The sequence below is a fragment of the Brienomyrus brachyistius genome, unplaced genomic scaffold (genome assembly GCF_023856365.1).
Source record: "Brienomyrus brachyistius isolate T26 unplaced genomic scaffold, BBRACH_0.4 scaffold42, whole genome shotgun sequence".
NCBI classification, from domain to species: domain Eukaryota; kingdom Metazoa; phylum Chordata; class Actinopteri; order Osteoglossiformes; family Mormyridae; genus Brienomyrus; species Brienomyrus brachyistius.
Genome location: NW_026042317.1, coordinates 810,180 through 820,814, shown reverse-complemented (window position 1 = coordinate 820,814; position 10,635 = coordinate 810,180). Strand labels below are relative to the sequence as shown.

Sequence of the window (10,635 nt, the reverse complement as noted above, 5' to 3'; positions counted from 1 at the left end):
TGCAGTGGTTAGCATTGTTGCCTCACACCGCTGGGACCCGGGTTCGAGTGTCTGCCTGGGTTACATGTGTGTGGAGTTTGCATGTTCTCCCCATGTCGTCGTGGGGTTTCCTCCGGGTACTCCGGTTTCCCCCCACAGTCCAAAAACATGCTGAGGCTCATTGGACTTGCTAAATTGCCCGTAGGAGTGCGTGTGTGAGTGACTGGTGTGTGAGTGTGCCCTGCGATGGGCTGGCCCCCCATCCTGGGTTGTTCCCTGCCTCGTGCCCATTGCTTCCGGGAGAGGCTCCGGACCCCCCGTGACCCAGTAGGATAAGCGGTTTGAAAAATGGATGGATGGATGGATGGATAGTTTAATATGCTGTTACAGTTAGATTTCACTTTTTCTAATCATGTAGATGGCAGAATTTTATGTGGTGGAATTTCCTGAGCGGGAAGAAGTAGCAGTGGTGAGCAAACACTGGATGAAGGGGGAGAAGAAGTGTCCGTGGCCAACATTTGTTTCGCCAGATAAAATAAGAAAAGCTGCAACCAATCAGGTAAAACCTGACATTTCCTGGCAGTGTTATGCAGGTGAAATTGCCTATTCAACAGGTAAGTTTTTGTGTGTCAGTGAATTAACCTTGACCATTTGTTAACACCAATTTGTTAGTATACAGCACCATTATATTGAGGCATATCACCCACTCAGCTCCAAAAAAGTTTTTGTATTTCATTCACTGATTGTATTTGTTTTTCTCGGCATATTTTTATGTAGAAAGTTGTGAGAAAGCCAAGAAAAATGCCAAGGTGATAGAAGAGGACTCTTCATTTTCCAGTGATCCAGAATGACAGCTGCAAAGCGGAGATCGTTGTAGAAGGTACAGTCATTTTCCTGCACCATTTCATTGCAATGAATTAAGCGCAGATTTCAGGCTTAGAATTTCTGCATTATACAATCAAAATTTATACTCTCTGCAGTTTATCTAATTAGCATCTGTGTTTTCTGTGTATGTTGTCTAAAGATTGTAATTTTCTATTATGGCTGTGTGATATGTCCAAACTCATGTGACATTTTAGGTCATTTCATATCTCGTTGATACATACCAGGATATAGCACATTTTCTGTAGGTTCAAAGCATAGTTTATGTAAAATGATTACAAGGATAGCCTTATGTCTTGTTAACTTTTATTTGTCTAATGTATTATTCAAATGTATAAAATAGCTTAAATGTACTACCACTAACTGTGATTTGCAACACAATGTAATAAATGATAGAATATTTAATAAAACAGTTAGCATTTTTCTGTCATCACATAATATACACCTTCATTTTGGACAGCCCTATTTATGATTGTATTATGCACTAGGGTGGCCCTTATAAATGGAAAAAAGGCTAAAGAATAACCAAGGACGTCGGACTGAATCGCAGACAGCAGACGAAGAAGGCTTCACAGAGACATTCTGTGATTTATTTGACATTGCTCACCAGATGCATTGTCATTAATTACTGCTGAAGAAGACAAAGCCTTTCTGCTTGCACAACGTGAACAAGGCCGAAAGGGTGTCATGGCAGGCGTGGATGCATCGTCGGTAAAGAAAAAAGCAGAACTGAACATTAACCGGATAAACGCTGTAAGTGGGAAGAAAAACAGAAAGCGGAACTAGATTTGTTGAACCAAAGTATTGCGCTCTCCTCAAGTCACTCTTAATCTTTTTGGCCAATTTCTGCATTATAGAATCAGAATGTATACTCTCTGCAGTTTAATCCATTAGCATCTGTGGTTTGTGTGAATGTTGTCTAAAGACTGTAATTGTCTATTATGGCTGTGTGGTATGTCCAAACTCATGTAACATTCCATTGGTAAATTCAATTCAATTCAATTTATTTTTATATAGCAGTTTTTACAACAAAGTTGCCCCAATGCGCTTTACAGGAGTGTGTTGTGAAACATCTTTAACAGAGATAACGACAGAACACAGAAACAGTGAAAATGGAAAAATGAAAGAGAAAGTCAGATGACAGTGGAGGGCAGGAACCAAAAACTCTCAAGTGGGGAGAAAAAAACCTCTGGGGGTCCAAGGTCAACTGGCAGCCCCACCCCCCTGGGCATGCTAATATTACTGGACGAGGGTAGAGAAGTAGCTGGATTGTTTGCTAAGAGCAAGGTGTAAACTGTGATCCGGTCCTAGTTAAAGTCCATCAGTGAGACAGTCCTCCACATAGGCCTGTGTCGGGTGGCAGGATGGAAGCTGCACCGACATCGTCATAGATTGCAGGTCACATCTGTGATGGCACCCTTCCGTAGACCCTGATGGCAGCTCAGAAGGTGCCCCCTCGGGCACCCTCCAGACGTGTGGGAAGGAAGGCAGAGAGTGCAGGTGTCAGAGTGCACTGATACATTAATGGACAAGCACGGTAGGTAAAAATGGCACGTACAGCAGCATCAGCAGCCATAATTACGGTGTTAAGTGTTAACTTGTGGGTAAGCTAAGCTGAAGTAATAGGTCTTCAGTCAAGATTTAAAGACAGACCGATTCAGCATCCCGAACATAGGCTGGTAAGCCATTCCACAGTATAGGGGCCCTGTAGCAGAATGCTTTACCACCAACAGTCGCTTTAGTTTTATTAAATAAAAATGCAGAACTGATCATTAACCGGATAAACGCTGTAAGTGGGAAGAAAAACAGAAAGCGGAACTAGATTTGTTGAACCAAAGTATTGCGCTCTCCTCAAGTCACTCTGAATCTTCTGATTCAACATAAAGAGTGTTTGGACGTGCGGCTGTAGAAAACAAAATAAGCTGAAAGAGAGGAAGGAACTTACTGACTGCTGATGTTGTAGAATCACTTGGCTGCACCAAAACAAGTTTTCGCAGTGCAGTGCACACACTCTCCCCTGCTGTTCATGCAGAAAGTCGACGACTTCAATATCAACCACTCTTCCATTTAACATGTAAAAGCATCATTTTCTCAGAGCAAGTGAACTGAAGGCAAACAGTGGACCACCTTCCAGTCATTGTGTCTGGGTCTGGAGTTGATTGACTTCTTCTCTTTTCCAAACTGAGCGCTAGCACTGGTGAAGCAATGGCTACTGCAATGCTGGAAGAGGTTGAGTCATGGGGAATTAAGGACTCAGTCTTGATACCACAGCGAGCAATACTGGGCGAAAAAAATAGTGCCTGTGTGTAGTTTGAAGGCAAGATTAATTCAGACCTGCTGTATTTGGCTTACCGTCATCACATTCATTAACTAATGCTAGACGACTTCCGAGCAGAAGTCACACGTTTCTCAGTTGCAGACTGCATAACTCTGTGATGACTACAGAGAACTACTTGAACTAGCCATTGTGTTTCTGGGTGCTGTGCCTCCCCGTGTTCATATTACCAAACCTGGTGCATTGCATTGAGCTCGCTTCATGGCCAAGCTGATATATGCATACAAAATATTCTTGTTTCGAACAAAAAGGCTTGGCAGATCTCTGCACATTTGGCCTTCAGGTCTACCTCCAATTGTGGTGCAATTGCGCCCATATTGTGTCACAGTAAAGAATTTCTTCCTCCTCCATACAAACCAGTACATTAAAAAGTTCATTATCCTGAAGCAAGCTATAAACTTGGATTTGATTTTGTGCACTCTTGAAAGAAAATGTAAAAGAAGATAAAAATATAACCATGGGGGGGAGGGCACAGTGATGCACTGATTAGCACTGTTAACTCACACTGTGTTGTTGGGGGGTTTTCTCCAGGTACAACAGTCCCCCCCAGCTAACTGCATTTATCAAATTGTCAATAGATGCACATGTGTGAGTGAATGCTGTGTGACTGAATGCTGTGTGAGTGAAACACACCTACACTTGTACATACAAGAATGGCTGCATACGAGGTTGAGCGATCAGTATCTTTATTATTATTACTTTTTAGAGTAACTGATAGGAATTAAAATATTTGTGTATATGTGTATGATCACATGTGTGTATGTTGCATATATATAATAACTATTTGTAACGTTATTACGATTATTATTGTTGTTGATATTATTGTTGTTATAACTTTTTATTGTTGTCATCATCAGCCTGCTGTTACTGTTTTGTCGTTTGATGTCCTTTTAATGAGTGTTATGTGTGTTATGCTAATTTGTTATCTGCATTCCCCTACACTTCGTTTTCTCCATCCCACCTTTATTATCCATCCATTGTCCAAACCACTCATCCTACTGGGTCGCGGGGGGTCCGGAGCCTATCCCGGAAGCAATGGGCACGAGGCAGGGAACAACCCTGGATGGGGGGCCATCACAGGGCACACTCACACACCAGTCACACACATATTTATCTACTTATTTATTTTTTGTATAATCACGGTAGTAGGGCAGGTGAGTTCGGAGTGGCCACACTAGAATTGAATATCTTTACACTGTAACTTTAATTTAAATTTAATTTAATTTAAAAAATAAAGTTGTCTTCCGAAGAGGGGGGGATGGTGGTGGGCAGAAAAAAAAATCATTGTATTTAAATCAACACAGTCATTATGAATTTCTCTGATAATTACTGATTGAAATTACAATTGAATTTGCATAACCATTGATTTTTCTACCATAGGCTCTCAATGGTAGAGTGGTAAAAACTGGTCAGCAGCTTTTGGGGGAGGTGGGCCTGAGGAGGGAACACTGAGGAAGTACGTCCTTTATTGTGCCTTCCCCACCTGGTGAGAGATGCTTGTGAACCCCTAGGAACTTGAAGCTCTCCACCCTCTCTACCTCTTCTCCATCGATGTAGAGGGCAGAGTGCTTAGCTGGCTTGGCTCTCCCGAAGTCCACTGTGTGTGTTAAGTTCCAGGTTATTACTGTCACCATTGCCTCAGCTGCTGAATGGAGGAGAGGACTGAGGACACACCCCTACGTCGTGCCTGTGTTCAGGAGGAGAGAAATGTGGTCTCCTATCCTGATGTTCTGGGGTCTGTTGCTGAGGAAGTCCATTATCCAGTGAGCTTCTGAGGCCCAGGTTGCTCAGTATTAAAGGCGGAGCTGAAGTCCAGACCCAGCACCCTCACATAAGTGTTGCTGTTGTCCAGATGTTTCAGGGCTGTGTGGAGAGCTGTTATTATGGCTTCCTCTGTTGACCCGTTTGCCCTGTATGCAAACTGAGGTGTGTTGGTGTCAGCTGCAGTAGCGGCCTTTATGTAGGGCGTGGTGAGTCTTTCCAAGCAGGAGACCTTGTTGACTTTTTTCTGCTATGTGGTCTTATAGTATGTTAAACGTGAGTCAGAGGAAAAACTCTTTGAGATTGAGGCAAGTCTCCAGAGTGGTATATATTTTAATGGTTTGGGGGAGTATTTGATTGCCAGTCCTGCCCTTAGGTAATTAACATGTACAAAGGTGTCAGGACAGTTGATACCCTTTTCTGTGCAGCTCCTGGTACCGCCCACTCCTTTGTAGACCAATGGTGCTGGATGTATATTTGCACAGCATGACACAGGACAGTTTTTGACTTCACAGATTTTTTTTTAATCTATCACAATTGTGATAAATAAGGTGAGAGAACAAAAAACGACAGAAATCGATTCTTATGCGGTAGGAACTAATGTCAGGGCCATACCATCCTCGATTTTGCTCAGGCTTGTAAATAATATGCCTTGGTTTCTAAAAATTAAGCTTAATTAAAATCTGAATATAAAATGAACAAACTGATTTGATTTATTGTTCTATCCTAAGTTGAGGCACAAAGGCAACGAGGCCAACACCCATTATATCTGCTTTAAGGGGAATGCGGTCCTTCAACCACTAAGGTAGCTCTCAGCCCCGATAAATAATTATGTTATGCAGTCTAACACAGTCTAGCTTCATAATCAGTGTTTGGTGACTGGTGCCACACATTTCACTCTCTTTTATACCACAGGTGGTTCTTAGGAGGGCTTGACTGGTTCTTTCTTATCCTAACTGAAAAAAATCTATTTAGTCATGCTTAAATAAACACATTTAAAATGAACGTTTTCAATGTCCTTGCTCTTATTTAACCTCAACACACAAGCAAATTTGCTTATATAAAAACAATTCTTTGATCATAAGAAACTAAGCTGACATAAAATTTACATTAAAAAGAAAAGCCCCTGTTGGTCTGACTATTTCTCATTATGGTGGGTTAATAAAACACAGCAGCTGAATGTCCAAATGAGTTTAAATGAGACATTAAAATGGGGCAGATATGGACCACCCATGTTGTACCTGTGTGCCACACATATGGGCTTGTAGTCTGGGAAGAGGTGGAGACACATTGTCTTAACACTCTGGGTTGTAAATTCAACACTATGAGAGTTAATAAAGACTAACACTGTACTCAGCCCTCACACTGTACAGTGTTAAAAATAACACTGATTGGTGTGGACACATTGGTGTGGATGCAGTATTAATTTAACACTGACACATTTGTTGTGCTCATTTTAATTAAATCATGGGCACATTTTCTTAATTTGATCCCACTTTGTTTCTTCAGAATGTCCCTATAATTTTTGTCAGTATGTCGTGAGAGGGGCTCCATACTGAAATTAGGTTTGATCGCATAGAATTTGTTCAGTAAAATACGCAAAAGATCACAATAATTTCAACAACTGTGAACCTCAGCATGCACTGACCGTCTCTGTATCTGTTTCTCTCTCCCTTTCTCCTCCTTCCCCTTTTCTCTGGATGTGCAATAATTCTTTTCTGTATAAGCCATAGCCAAGTACAATACTTGGTCTTTGTGCAACATACATACTACTGTATGTACACATATCTATATACCTTTTAACCAGTAGTATTTAGCCAGTAGTTGGACACATAAAAAGTACAATAACATTGGTAACATACATTAGATTCAATGACAAAAATACTAGGAGTAGGAATAAAATTGTCATACCTGATATTTGCAAAGACACCTGCATCATGCCTGGTACCACTTTGTATCAGATGCTGAATAGAGCCCTTTAATTGGCACTGGGCAAATAATTTGCTAAACTTGGGATAATTTTACTCATAAATAGATACATTCACCCAAAATAAGTGCATGCAAAATATCTTAATTAATTTGAGTACATCCTAGAGATTATTTTTTTCACTGTGGTATTACATAATTATGAAGTGGATCACAGTAGATGAACTGTAAAATTCTCAGTGCCAGGAACACCAACGGCAGACGCCGACCCGCCCCCACCAGGCGACGGGCCCGGGCAGGCCAGCCCCCTCCCCCCCACATGCGAGTAACCACCCGCCCAGGAGCTGGAGCAGTGGCCCAGCCGACAGAGATCCCGCCCCAAACCCACCCACTCAGCGTAGCAGCGCAGGCGAAACCCAGCGGACCCGACACCCCCCCAGCGCACCGCTCACCCAGGGGGGTGGCAGAACCCTCCACCCCCCACACCGTCCCCCACAGGCCAGGCCAGCGGGCACCCAGAGACACCAACCACATAACCTCAGTTGTAACCTCAGTTTTTGGGTTTCTGTAATGTTTTTAAACTTATTCCTGGTGGTTTGGATTTCCATAAATATTTTGAAATTAAGGAGTCCAGTGATTTGAACCAAGTCAGCGGAGGTTGACTCGGAACCATTGAGAACATGTAGTAAATTTTTGGCAAGATCATCACTTTGATTATTGCCTCACTTCCCATAAGTGACGTGGGCAGATTACTTAAAACCTGATGGTGGGGTTGAATTCTAGGAAATATTTTAAAATAAATTAAGCTAAAGTCTACCCACTTTAACAGAACCATCCTATAAAATTTACTCAAATTAATTCAGGCAACATTTTTGCAGTCATTTGATTGGGTAAATTGTATTTTTTTACAAAGTAAACCCAAGTTTAGCAAATAACATACCGATGTATTTAAAGGGTCCTCTTTAGCCTCTGATGCAAAGTAGAATTAGGTACAGTACAAGTGTCTTTGCCAGTATCACCTGATACAGTTTACTACCCAGTTGGGAGTTAAGAGCTTTTTTAAGGGCCCATTTATGTGGCCATTCTGCCAAGGTTGGGCATGAACCAGTGACCTTCTGATCACAAGCATAAACACTTAAGCTGTTGAGCCACATGGTGCCAACAGCCAAGTGCTTTTAGCATGTTTACAGCATTTTGTTACAGTGCGTGAGTCAGAAAGCGTCACGCCAGATGTGTGAGTTTGCAATCCTGAAAACATATGTTTAGAAATAGTTTCACATCAGTTAAATTGTATAAAAAATAAGATTACTTTATACAGTTCTTAAAAAGCGGAACCTCTGATGAACATGAAATCACCAATAAACTACATTTACTCATTTAATGTTTTATTAAATACATAATGCGCTTGAACACTACAGCTGTACGATTTCAGGACAGAGCAGCCACTCTTAGGCTTTTTGGTTGAGAGTGTTAGATTTCACTGCTGACAAACGATTTTACAATCTTATCTTCTATAATAGGACATAAACATAAAATTTGATGGTTATATAACATTCCATTATGAAGTTATGTAGCATATTTCACACAGTGGTGCAGTGGGTAGCACTGTCACGTCACACCTCTGGGGCCTGGGTCTCTGCCTGGGTCTCTGCCTGTGTTCCAAGTATGTGAAGTTTGCATGTTCCCTCTTGGTTGAGGTGGGGGTTTCCTCTGGATACTCTCGTTTCCTCCCACAGACCAAAAACATGCCGAGATTTATTGAAGTTACCAAATTGCCCATAGATGTGCATGTGTGAGTGAATAGTGTGTGAGTGAATGGTGTGTGAGTGACTGGTGTGTGAGTGTATGGTGTGTGAGTGAATGGAGTGTGAGTGACTGGTGTGTGACTGCTCCCTGCAGTGGATTGGTGCCCCATCCTGAGTGGTTTTTCCCTTGGTACCCATAATGGCTGGGACAGGCTCTGCACCCAGGATTATACCTAAAACTTCGATCCTGCTGGGATCCCAAACACAATCTTCCTCCAAGCCGCTAGGAACCATTCCGCAGTTGGGGGGCACCCAGGCTGTGTCATATCCATGGTCATGCCAGGTTTTTTGGAGGGGGTGTCCCTGCTGGTCGATCTTCTTTACTTTTCCTACTCGAACCCTCAGCTTGAGTACAGCTTTCCGCTCATAGAAGGGTACATTTCTTGGGTAAGCTTTGGCCTTCTCAAAGCTCCGACTGACATAGACTCCAGGTCCAAGCATGCCATCGCTGGACTGCTGAAATCCGTTCTGTTCAATATCTAATGCAGCTCTTAATGTAGTACCATGGTACATGATGTATGTCCTACTACCTCTCCGTGTGTCGTCATGCTCCAGATAGCATTCAAAAGACGTGCAGAAGTCGTCTACAAATTCTAAAAAATCGGCCAAGCTTGCCATACTTTTCTCTGCAAACCAGTAAACTTGCTTTAATAAACAGATGTTTTCTGTACAAGCAAGAACAATTTGGTGTCAGTTTTATTACTGGACAGAAAACTAAATTTGACTATAGTCCATGTTAATACAGATATTAAGTTTAATTTTAATCATGTTATATTCTAAACTGAATGAGAGAGAATTAGACCATGGAGTATCAGACTTACCTCTTGTACTGAAAATCCACTTCAGAGTAAAATCACTTCAGACCAGTGACTCAAGTTTTTGCTGTAGTTTCAGTTTCACCTAAACTGAAAGACAGACACGTTATATAGATGGCTTTGCCACACCTTTTTCCGTCACAGAAAGAATTGTACATTATGAGAATCACTAAAATCAGGTTTTATTGGGTGTGGAGTTTCCCTTCCCATGGTTACAGGGATGGGCAGGAACATGAAGGTCACACAAAAACATAAAATTCCCAGTGAGAGGAAGGACAGACATGTAACTTAGTCATTTCAGGTGAGGAAAATGCGCCACATGAGAGAGGATGGGATCAAGGCTGTTTTACTGGGGTCTCAATGATCACAAAAAGTATTTATCAACAGCTCTGTCATCATGGCCTTTCAGAGGATCTTAACTATGGTTTGATCCAGACCCTCTGCCCTATTTGTGTGAGGCAACAGTGCAACAATGTCACCTTCAAAGTCACAATGCAACCTACAAAGAACAGATTCTTGACAATCACTAAAATGACAAAATAACTCATAATCTTTAATATATCCATCCATCCATTTTCCAAACCGCTTATCCTATTGGGTCGCGGTCTTTAATATAGAATGGATATAATATACACATTTCTTGGTCCCTGTATGGGGAAAGTTAAACCTTCTCATTGTTTCAGTTACATCTGTTGACTATAATCTTACCTTGCAAAACAAATATCTTTATATCCTCCGGAATCTTATTCGTGTTTCTTGCTGAAATGGCGATTCTGACTTTAAGTCTATTTCACTTTCATTTACAGACAGGAAATGATCAGCTTCCTCCCAAATGCGGAAGCGGTCTGTGACCCGGTGTGGGATATTTGGGTACATTATCCATTATCCATCTCCTGCCCCCAAATAATTCGGTCACAGCTCCAGGGCTGTGCAGAGACCTTTAGAGGGGCAGGTGCTCAGATTTAAAGAGGGGCGCATGGACGAAGATCTCAGAACATCAGCTACAGCGTAACCTGCTGAACCACAGCAACCGACATTCAAATAGAAGATAAATCCTATAACAAACCGCATCATACTTTATCGTTACACCTTAGCAGAGTTTTATCAAAGTCTCATTGTAATTATTATGTGA

At 41.7% G+C, this 10,635-nt stretch overlaps 2 long non-coding RNA genes across 3 annotated transcripts; one reads left to right on the top strand and one right to left on the bottom strand.

The window, feature by feature from the left end:
* LOC125722792 (uncharacterized) lies at window positions 1–5,962 on the top strand. 2 transcript variants are annotated; one of them, XR_007386590.1, is made up of 3 exons: window positions 1–593; window positions 757–859; window positions 1,350–5,962. It is a non-coding gene; the product is annotated as an uncharacterized LOC125722792 (long non-coding RNA). The 2 variants fall into 2 exon arrangements; XR_007386591.1 differs by having other exon boundaries at window positions 2–538.
* Window positions 5,963–9,048: 3,086 nt separating this feature from the next.
* Window positions 9,049–10,337, bottom strand: LOC125722790 (uncharacterized). The gene is made up of 3 exons (XR_007386583.1): window positions 10,212–10,337; window positions 9,510–9,593; window positions 9,049–9,353 (listed from the first exon to the last, which is right to left on the bottom strand). It is a non-coding gene; the product is annotated as an uncharacterized LOC125722790 (long non-coding RNA).
* Window positions 10,338–10,635: the final 298 nt, after the last annotated feature.